The sequence below is a fragment of the Rhagoletis pomonella genome, unplaced genomic scaffold (genome assembly GCF_013731165.1).
Source record: "Rhagoletis pomonella isolate Grant_MI unplaced genomic scaffold, Rhpom_1.0 Rhpom_scaffold_00014, whole genome shotgun sequence".
Lineage (NCBI taxonomy): Eukaryota > Metazoa > Arthropoda > Insecta > Diptera > Tephritidae > Rhagoletis > Rhagoletis pomonella.
In genome coordinates, this window is record NW_023458568.1 from 20400746 (window position 1) to 20412730 (window position 11985).

The following is an 11985-nucleotide window of genomic DNA, read 5'->3' on the forward strand; positions in this document are numbered from 1 at the left end:
CGTTTGGTTTAATTTAATTTGCGTTTGGGTGGAATTAATTTGCGTTTGGGTTAAATTAATTTGCGTTTGGGTTAAATTAATTCGCGTTTGGGTTAAATTAATTTTCGTTTGGTTTAAATAAATGTGAAAATGCTGTATGTATGAATGTGGGTATATATGAATAACGACCGCTTGTACTTTCTCTGTAGAAATTTTAGGTCTATGTTATGTAGTTTGACTTGTCAATTAAATCTAATGCTTTGTATTGCATGCGCTCCACGTTTTTCGTTTTCAATCTTATAAAGGGTTTATAACGAATTTTGCTTAAATTTCAAAATCAACAACGGGCCCTTAGCTTAGATGAAAATGCTTCTGTTTAAGATACTTTACATACATATGTATAAAGAACTTTTCTATTTAAATAAAGCAACAAAATAAAATCTTTATAACAGCAGTATGGTACCTCGCGTTATAACTCCGTATCTGCCATACCTAAACAAAAGCGTCAGCGTTGTCTGGCTGTCAAAAAATTCTCATGCCCATACAATTTGTATGAAGCATACCGAAACAACGCGGCGTCAACGCTGAGCGGTTGGAAATTCCGATTTTGACAGGGCGTTAGGTATTAAAGTTGGCTGCAGAAAACGGCGAAACTGTCATTTTTGTGTTACACACAAACACACCTATGCTTATTGTTGGTGTTATTTCTGCATTTGACGTAGCGTTGACGCTTTTGTTTAGGTATGGCACTTCGGCGCTAACGCTAGGCGTCAGAAACCGTTCCGCCCAACGCTTTTGTTTAGGTATGGCAGTATGACATGTTTGCTCATGTATGGATATACATCAGAGGTGGCCAAAACTCACACAATCATATATTTAAATTTTGCTAAACGATGAGAGAATGAAGAGAATATGTCGCTCACGCGTCTAATAGGGAATTTACATGATTCAACTTTCACAGGCGATTAGTTGAACCAAAAGTTGAACGAAAGTAGGCAGCCGACCAACTTCATTGAAAGCGATTAGTTGAAAAGCCGTTTACACCAGGCGATTGTTGCTTTCAACTAAAAATCGCCTGCAAAATCGACGCATGTAAATTCCCTATAATGCAAACAATGTTGTCAACGATTTCGAGGTGTCATTTATAAAGGGATTTTTTTTTATTATGTGAATAGTGTGAAAGTATAGATTATTAAAGAATAAATTATTAAAATTAACCTTTTAATATAGTTAAATTCACTTTCATTGCTTGCTTAGATTTTTTATTATAATTAAAGTTAAAATCGAGGCAAATAGTTGAATTAATTTGTATTAATCTTCATATTTTGAATTAAAAGAAAAGGGATTTTTTAGCATTATCTTAAATTCATCTTTTTATTTATTCGTATATGTATGTGATAATTTATTAAATCAATATTTGGGAATAAGGGGGAAGTGGAGGGAAACTAAACTTAAAAATATTTATTTCGTTTGTGGGAAATTGGAAAATTTGTGGGTAATTTGGATTTTTTTCTGGGTAATTAAGCGAATTGGAAACGGCAACGCTGTTCACTGCATTGAGCTTTGCCAAAATCCGAGTCTGAAAATAATCCGTTGAATACCACTCGTGCTTCAAAAGTAGTCGGATATTTTCAACATGTTTCCCTGCCAAGGAATGTTTTTGTAATAAATTTTGCGGGGTAAAAGTCCCGAGCACAAACTACAAAGTTATTGAAAAATATTCTACAAATGTGTGATGCTTCAACCGAATATTAACTTATGTGCTTCTTTCACAAAAGATCGAAAAATATAAGCCAAATAAAGATGCTGCTTCAGGCTAATGAAAAGAAGGTTTTAAAATCCTCTAGCTTTTGTGAAAAAATTGGCAACATATTTTTTTGTCCCGTATTCGGCTGCCATAAATATGGTCACCGTAGATATTACGCATGAACAAAACTGACTTCATATGGAAAAAAATGCGCACCGCCGTCCACAAAAAAAAGTTCTAAAAAATCAATGGTAATTTTAAGCGATTGAAACTTGCACTTAATTATAATAAAATTGAATGGGCTATAAAACTACATACTCAAAATCTAATCAAAATAAATAAAATAAAAAAAAACTTTTTAACATACAACGCTTCAAGGCGTATCCATACAAGGTGGTATTGATTGCATATAAGTAAAAGCCCCGTGTATTTTGTTATTGCTTTTTGGTAAGGATGTCAAAACGAAAGGGAATATGGGATAATTTTCATCATTTGCTTTTGTTGCTGTTGCGCGGCTTCGTCTTGGATGACATTCTCCTGTACTAGTGTAGAGACAAAAATATCCAACCAGCTGATCAATGAACACCACCTTGTATTGATGCGCCATGCAAAGCTTTTATAAATGTACTAAAAAGTAGAAAATAATATTCTCCCACAGAATTTGTTTTGATAACTTTTGATTTTGAAATTTTAACAAAAGTCATTATAAACAATTAATGACATTGAAAACGAAAAACGTGGAGCGCATGCTGTACAAAGCATTCGATTTCATTGACAATAGTCAAACTACATAACATTCTACAGCGAAAGTACAAATTTGAGATCGATTTTAAGCGGTCGTTATTCATATGTCCACTTACATACATACATATGTTGCTTTTCATATCAATTCAAGTGTATTACATGCGCCCACGCTTTTCATTTTCAATGTCATTAATTGTTTATAATGACTTTTGCTAAAATTTCAAAATCAAAAGTTATCAAAACAAATTCTGTGGGACTGAGAAATATTATTTTCTACTTTTTAGTCCATTTATAAAAGCGTTGTATATTAAAAAGTTTTATTTTATTTTATTTATTTTCTACTTTTTAGACTTGTCTGTACAAAATTTTGCAATAGATATTAAAATGATTCAACTTGCAGTGAAAGAGAACAGAAGTCTATGCAAGCACAATGTTGTTTGCTCACATTTAGTATAAACATACATATGTACATACATACATATAGAACCAGTTTATTTCATTTAAAGAAATGGCGTGTCGTCAATTTCCGCTGTGACGTATACAAATAGTGCATATATTTAGGCGCAATATTTAACTTCTTCTGGCGGGGCGACATCTAGAGTCTTCTAATTGTATCTCCTTGATATGATGCCTACAACGAGGTTGATATCTAGACTTGGTTGATATCTAGAATTTTCCATAAATAGCTTTGCTACATTTATAGTAGGTGCATTCTTTTGCAACCGAGCTACAAAATAACACTCGCTTCAAAATCAAAAGTTATCAAAACAAGTTGTATGGGACTGAGAAATATTATTTTCTAATTTTAGTCCATTTATAAAAGCGTGGTACATTAAAAAGTTTTTTTTTATTTATTTTATACTTTTTAGTCTTGTCTGTATAAAAGTTTGCAATAGATACTAAAATAATTCAACTTGCAGTGAAAAGAGAACAGAAAACTATGCAAGCAAAATGTTGTTTGCAGCAATTAATTTCATTTAAAGAAATGGCGTGTCGTCCATTTCCGTTGTAGCGTATGTAGTGTATATAGTGTATATTCTTAACTTCTTCTGGCGAGGCGGCATCTATCTCTAGAGTTTTTCTAATTGTATGTCTTAATTAATTGTATGATACCTACGACGAGGTTGATATCTAGACTAGGTTTGCATAAATAGCTTTGCTATATTTATAGTATATGGTGGTCTGGACATAGAACATTGCAAGTTGATAAAAGCGTTGTAAAAATCGAAATTTTGATGAAAATGTTTTTAACTTTAATTAGTTTTAGTGAACTTCGTGCAAGCTTTGAAGCTTTTATTTATGTGGTATCTGATATAGATCGACCCAAATTTTAAATGCAAGTTATTTACAATAAATAAATAAAGATAAGCTGTCAACAGCATCATTTTTAATTTTGCTGCTAATATTTTGACCACAACTGTATCTCTTACTTTGTTTTGTGGTTTTGTAAATTTTTTTTGGCTACGTACATAAATTTTTTGGTATAAATAAAAAAAGTGTCGTCTCGGATCAAAAAGTTAGATATTTTGATGATTTTTATAAAATTTTTTAAATTTTTATAAATTTTCTAGAAAGTTTGAAGGCTTTTGTTATAGAATTAACTATGTTTTTATACAAAATTTAAATTAAGTAAGGAAATAAAAAATTTTCAAAAGTTGTCAGCACATTTTACTACTATTTTTGTGAACAAAACTGTAAAAACATACGTAATACCTTTGTTTTGTTTTTGTTGAAGACATGATCAAAGACTTCATCTGCAAGAGTCCGCTCGCATTCAAATACCTGTATACTTTTTCAAATACTCTATGAAATAGTTTGAATTTGGAGTATCTTAATCATTGTAACTTTTGCGTTTGAATATTTCTTGCATATTATTGTAACCTATCAAATTGATTATTGTGAATTCATTAATGTTGTTGTAGTTCGAACTTTGTAAGCGATGGGAAGGGGTGACCGATTTCGCCAACCTAACGCGAAGTTAGTCAACTCGCGACCGCGACCGCGACCGCAACCTTTTGCTATTTTTCAACCGCTCAGCTAAGCCCCTCTGGCTAAAACGAATACAACTTTATATATTCCCCAATTAAATTAAATAAATTGACCTTATTATACATACTTATCGCACCCCCCTCATATTCGAACCATAATTGCGAACAGTTTTAAACTAATGAACTGTTCTGTTGATAACACTATATGTACTCAAACTTCTATTAGTTATTTTTTGTTAAATGCGCTGTTATTTGGTTGTTATATATTTAATAAACAAAAAAGACGCTTAACAAGTAATTTTTAAGCAAAAAAACCGACTTCAATTCTCATATAAAAATTTAAGATTATCGTTAATCTATTCATGATCCAATGACCGGATTTAAACCAAATAAGAACCTGTGAGGTAACACCTTTCCTTAAAAAAAAAGAATTATAGAAATCGGTTGACTTGGTTCAAACATACATAACATACATAAGAAAAAATAAAAAAATAAACAAGTAAGAAAGTCTAAGTTCGGGTGGAGACGAACATTAAATACCCGGCGCAAGTATTAAATATATGTTTTTCACCGTTCCGAAAACTACCGCTACATGGTAAACCGGGGTGGTTTTACCCCTATTTTAAACATCTTTGATAGAACGTTCAGTTAGACATATTGAGGTAAACTGATATAGTCATATGTGGGCGGTATCACGCCCATTTTCCAAAATTCTAGATAATGTTACTTCTTTTCAAGGGATAGTTGTTAGTATCAATTTGGAGTAAATTAGCGTCCTTAAATTGAAGTTTCAAGCATTTCTGAAATTTACCGTTATATGAAAAGCGGCCGTAATTTTAGTCCGAGATACATATATGTGATCATAAGTGGGCGGTGCCACGCCCATTTTCCAAAATTTTATGATACAAATTTATAATATTCTTATTTTTCGTCTAAAAATTATTGCAAATATTAATTTTGAGTGAATTACACAGGCCGACATTTTTCAGACCCTGGGATCAGCTTACACTTTCCCGAAGGTTTTTGGTGCGCTGAACCTGAATCCAGAATCAGTTTTGCTCGATTGCCACAGGTTTTCGAAAACCCCGACTTTTTGCTATATTCGTCATGTATTTTCATCAAGAATAGTTCGTTTTTTAGAAAATTTAATAAATCATTTGAAAGTAAAATATTTCCCCTTGATAATTCTGTTTAACTCAACGAGATATCTTGTTTTAAACCTGAGATATTGTCCAATGAAGTTTATGAGTTTTACGACATTAATTCTTTGCACAAATGCTTGAAAGATACAACACGAAAATAACAGATTTGTGGTATACGTTTAGGCGTCTTTTTTCAGATTCAGATTCAGCGCAACGAAAACCTTTAGAAAAGTGTAAGCTGGTCCCAAGGTCGGAACTTCTTTTAAATTTTGTAGGCCTGAGTTATCTTTAGTAGTTACTAAAATATCGCAGTTTTCGTATTTCTGAAAATTACCGTTATATGGGAGGTATGCGTGGTTATTGACCGATTTTGCCCATTTTCAATACCATCCATCGCGAAAGAAGTAGACGTACCAAGTTTTGTTAAGATATCTCAATTTTTACTCGAGTTATCGTGTGCACAGACGGACGGACGGACAGACAGTCACCGCTTCATCGATTTCTCTTTTCATTCTGATCATTTATGTATACTATATCTATCTCGATTCGTTTTGCCTGTTACAAACAACCGTTATGTGAACAAAGTTATAATAACCTTGTGCACAAGTGCGCTCGGGTATAAAAATATTCCGACGAACTGATAACCTTCTCCTTTTTGTCAAGTCGGTTAAAAATGAGGTGATTTGTATGGTTTTGTAATGATTTTTGATCCCAACTGTACTGATTATGTCAGTAAAATATCTGGCTACCCTACTTATAACTAATCTTCGTTGAAATGGATCGCCTTTGTTAATATGTATATGGTTGGGCTTTTAAAGAAAATCATTTATTTCTCATTTGTCCTGTTAAATTTTTGTAAATCCCATATTTTTAGGACGAATTATGCGTTTGTCCCGTATGGCTGCAAAAAAATCTGGCAACACTAGTATGTATGTACATATATCTGGCAAGTTTTGACTTTCCTGTAGGGAGTTTGATGAATTTCCGCCACCTAACTCTCGATTTAATCATAAGTCCATTCATATTTATTATGTGATGTATATACCAGGGATGGTATTTATAAATTTGCCTAATGGTCTTCAAAAATAGTGCCGAAAAGAAGATGAAAGTGCCATAAAATTAAAATTTTTTTCTTTTAAGGTCTTTCAAGAACAATATATTTCTAGAAATAGTATTTTTAAAATACACTGAGGTAATATAATAATTATTAATTAACCAAATTATTACAGCAAAGGACTTTGATGAAGGATTCCTTCACTGAGCCAAAAGTACAATGTTTTTTTTCAACCAAGTTATTGTTTGTTTTTTTCATGGTAAATACACCGATGTGATTCAAGTTGAACATTTGAAAACAAATTCGTATGTATGACTTAATTCGTATGCCATCATAATTTTGTTTTCGGGTTTTGGGTTTTCTTAATAAAGAAAAAGCATCTGTGAAGTGCAGAACCAAATCAAACGACGAAGAAAATTTATTCAACTTGAACATTTGAAGACAGATGTACAAAGCGACTGTAGCTGAGTGTGCAGAGATGCTTGCTGTTATTTGCTAACTTTCAGAAGATGCGGGTTCAAATACCGTCAGAGGCAACTTGTTAAAATGATAATACAAATTTTTGTTTTGTAACTCCGAATTATCAAATAGCATCTGTAATGTGCGGAACATAAGTGTACTCAAACGAAAAAATCGACAACCAAAAATTTTGCTAATGTAAACAAAAGTGTGGTTAATGTTACCAAATCATTGTTGAAAATATCAGCCAAGGCATTGTTAATATTAACAAAAAATCACGTTGATCCCTTTTCAAGTTTTAATTTAGTACCTAATATTAACCAATTATTGGTTGATTTCCATGCCAGCCACGACTCACCACTTTCCTCTGAAATGCAAATGGTAAATCGATTACCTTTCTCGGGTTGCGATTTTTTGTTAAAATCGCTTAACCTTTTTATAGAAATTTTGCAACTTTTGAAAACATCTATATGTAAGCAGTGAAAAAGTCGTCAAATTTTGCAGTTGTTATAAAACTGAATTTTTGTGAACCACTATAAATGATTTGCAACTGTTAATATATATCAAAAAAACGTAAATCGATTACCTTTCTTTCGATTGTAATATTGTTAAAAGCGCTTAACTTTTTTATATAAATTTTGCAACTTTTGAAAACATCTATATGTAAGCAGTGAAAACGTCGTCAAATTTTGCAAAGTTGTAATAAAACTGAATTTTTGTGAACTACTATAAATGATTTGGAACTGTTAACCCATTAATGACGAGACCCCAAATTTCGAAGTAGAGATCTGAAATTTTAAGGGTAGGCTACGATAGGGCATAAAAACACAATTGTAAAAAAATAAAAGATAATCCTTGGCCGATATGGGCGGGCCCGCCCGCCGCCCGTTACATACATGTAACAACAGGCCGGATATGGCATACATTTGTTTTAAAGTAAGCGAGTGGGATTTTCCTATGATAAGAATGTAATATTTATTATGATTCCAAAAACGAAATGGTAAATGTTCATTACACTGCAAAAGAGTACTTAAAACGATATAAGAAAGAAGTTAAAAGTTCACGTCTGTTTATAAAAGTAAAGTTTCTAATAAACAAAGTTTTAAATTCACTTGTGTTAAAAATATATGTTTTAAGAAAGATAAAAGTAACAAAATACAAAGTTTATAAAGACAAAAAATGATCATTTTTGAAACACTTAAAACATAAGCCGACATTACATTTTTCACAACAAGTTGTTACGCTGGAGGTGCAACCATCTCCTTGACATCTGCGCCGTTTGTTATTTGGTATAACAGAAATGAAGTGGTTGCAACGATCATAACGGGAACACTGAGCTTCTTCTCGAGTTTTTGGGTGTCGAAAGCCACTGGGTGGTTTTGGTATACCTAATGTGACCAACTATTTCATAGCTCAAAGAAGTAAAGGTTAGGTTGGGTTAAGTTAACGCCGCGAGCCGGTTACGAAACTTCGAATGCGGTTAATTTCGATCCCTGGGAGCTCAGAGTTTGTTCACAAGTGCGAGCCAAAATTTTTCCATCTATGCCTCGCGAAGGTTGGACAGTCTAAAAGTAAGTGTGGAGATGATTCTACTTCAACATCCTCTTGACAGCTTATACAAAAGGATCAGTCTCTAGTCAGTTTCTAGTCTCACCACATGAATACCAATCGCACCTTTCGTACCTTTTCATCAATGTTAGACTTCTACGACAGCCGCCCACCTAGTTACCTGGTTCAGGTAACCTTGAACTAGATCAAAAAGGGTGTATAGAAATCGTGCCTTAACCAAAAATTCCACGTCATCACATAGGCGATCACTCGCCAGACCACTTTTCCAGTTCCTCTAGAAGGTCGTTTACAACCGCAATCCAGGGCAGGGGAGAGAGAACACCACCTTGAGGAGTTCTCCCATTGACTCCCCTACTCGTCGCGACAGTTCTGTCATAAAGTAAGCTTATTAGGTTGGTTTCAACCCACAGATTATGAATATACTTGACTATTGAATCTGGAGTGACATTGTTGAAGACCCCCACGATATCGAAGAGGCCCGTACTGCATAAACTTCCTGCGTGAAGGCTTTTTCTGGGGATTTTACCACTGTGTGCAGGACGGTATTCACCGACCTTTTCTTGCAATAAGCATATTGAGCTCTTGAAAGACAGTGACTGATAGGCCTAAAATCCCTAAGAGAAACCTGATAACCTTTTCCGACCTTCGGGATGAACGCAACACTGACTACCCTCCAAGCCTTGGGGACGTACCCGGTCCTCATGCATGGATCCAACCAATTGCACGAAACCTTCAGAGCCCTTTGCAGCTGCGCAGACATGATGCCATCGGTCCCCCGCGACTTTAATGGTTTGCACGAATTTATCGCCCAGGCCATGTGACGAATGTCCAGAAGAACGGAGAAGAACAGGACCTGGGGGGAGATTCTGTAACGAGTTAGCGACAATTTTCGAATCGCTGTCGTCCTTTTTGACGCAAAAACATTTATATCATGCGTCAAAAAGTGCGATAGCGATCCGGAAATTGTCGCTAACTGGTTACAGAATCTCCATCCCGAAGTACAAAATATCGTAAAGAAGTACATTTGACTGTACTTCGAAGTACGAAGTACAAGAGCGAAAAAAGAAGTACTGTACTTCCGAAAGAAGTACGGTTGGTCATATTAGGTATATCCAGTGTCGTACAATAATACAGATTTGCGATGTAGCAGCCAGGCATTTTGAACAGAAACATCGATAAGCCAAGTGAAAGTTGCGAACAACCATTTCTGTCAACTCCACCCATACCAGCGTTGTATGTGGTGACTGCGTAAGGACGAGGTATGTTTATTGTTCTCTTCTCAACTCTAGAATACCTGCCTACTTTCCTTATGGGATTTTTTCCAAAAACGGTGCAACCAATAGTCACTACCGAATTATCTACCCATTTAGTGATATAAATATCAGCACAATCCATCTTTTTAGTCACAACAAATCCACGCTCTTTCTTTTTCAAAGCTTTTTTGTAAGGTAATGGACATGATTTTGGTGACATATTTTCTCTCAAAGTTCCAGTACAGTAAGTAACCAAGTTGTTTCAATTCTAACAACATTCCCATTGAGGTGAATAGGTTGTCAAAATAAAAGGCAAAAGGAAGATGCTTTGTATCCTCATCGAAGTCGTCAATCATCGAAAATAATGGCGAAGCATTTTTGCCATATTTCGGTGGATATTCTGGGTTTGTGCGCGGGTTGTTCCCTTGATACATTTCGAAATTGATGAGGTAGCTAAGTGGTGTATTCAAACACCACATTTTATATCCAAAACGTAAAGGTTTACCCCGAATAAATTGTTTGCATCCATGACGTCCATAGTATTCCACCATGGACTCGTCGTATGATAAATCGGGTTCTGGCTTGAAATTTTTCAAGAACTTTTTTTTACAGCATCAGTAAGTGGTCGCAATTTCCAAATTTTATCGTCAGCAAAATGAAGGTAGCGAAGTATTAATTCAAACCTATCACGTCTTATCGCATCTGACACCATAGCGCAGAAAAAATCTTTATCGTTTGACCAGTAATCTCTTTTGGTTGGTCGGGACGTATAACCGGTGATCAACATAACTTCTATTACGACTTTTCGGTTAAAGTCACATTTGGATTTGGTGCATCATTCAAGACCGCGTATTTATTTGTTTCTTCACAAATAAGTTCCAAAATATCTTCGCTGAAAAATTTTTCAAATTGTTGATGTGGTTGTAGATTACTGCAGTCAGTGTGATGGGGCTCTGGAAAGGCTAATCTATCACCAGTTCTTTCTTCAGCATCAAGCCACATCATATAATTTGTTTTAATTTTTTTGTTCACTCGAGGAAGGCATGGTCTGCATGTAGAGGCTCGTTTCGAGCCTCGTACTTCCAGCTTTCATGGTGTTAGTTGAATAAATACTGCTTCCTTTTCAGGTCATTCTTGCGCTACCTCTTCAGATTCGAATTCGGTGGCTTGCTGTGTAGAAGGGGTGCGTGGAATACTCCTCTGCCGACGTTGTTTTTTTTTCGAATCGCAAAATAACGATATTGGAATACTATGAGTTGAAGTTGAGACTGGTGATTCCAAAAGACTAGTTTCTATGTTTTTGTATGAATTATTTACAACATCTGTTATGAACGCATTGATTTCCTCTTCTGGAACGGTGTCAGAGAGCATACTGTTTTCTCCTGACCGAGACACTAATTCACATGGAGCCATTAATTGCTTTCGCGGTAAATTTAGCAAATCACCACCATCATCTTCATCAGCTGAGTCTTCCCCGGAGAGCTCTTTCTCCTCTGGCGGTTCACAAAATAGTTTGACTATATCCTCATCATCTGAATCGAATGATTCAAGAAATTGTATCGCTTCTTGCACAGACATTATTTCTCTAGAAAATTTTAAATAAAAACAAACTCAACGTATGCCAACGGTTGTAATGATGGCACCTTCATGTTTTGACCAGTTTTGACTACCTATTTTTCTTTTTTTTAATGTTCGATACCTTTTTATAAAAATGTTGCTCAATATCAAACGATAACCATATAGGTCCAAGTTTCAAACTTTGTACAAAAATTAAAGAAATTCAACAAAGTTTTATCTAAATTCCAAGAATTTTAATACTAGTTTCTAGAAAAATTTTTAATATGCGGTTTTAAAGCTTATTAAATTTTAGTATGTCTAATAAAGTGCAAGTTTGAAGTTTCTGAAAATTCTCGTGGAGTTTTTATAATTGCTGACGGTGTCGTGTACTTTCCTCAATATAACAAATGGTCGAACATATTTTGTTTGGAAGAAAATGCGTAACACGTTCAGCAAAAACACAATATCAAAACCCAACGGGATTTTTTGGCAA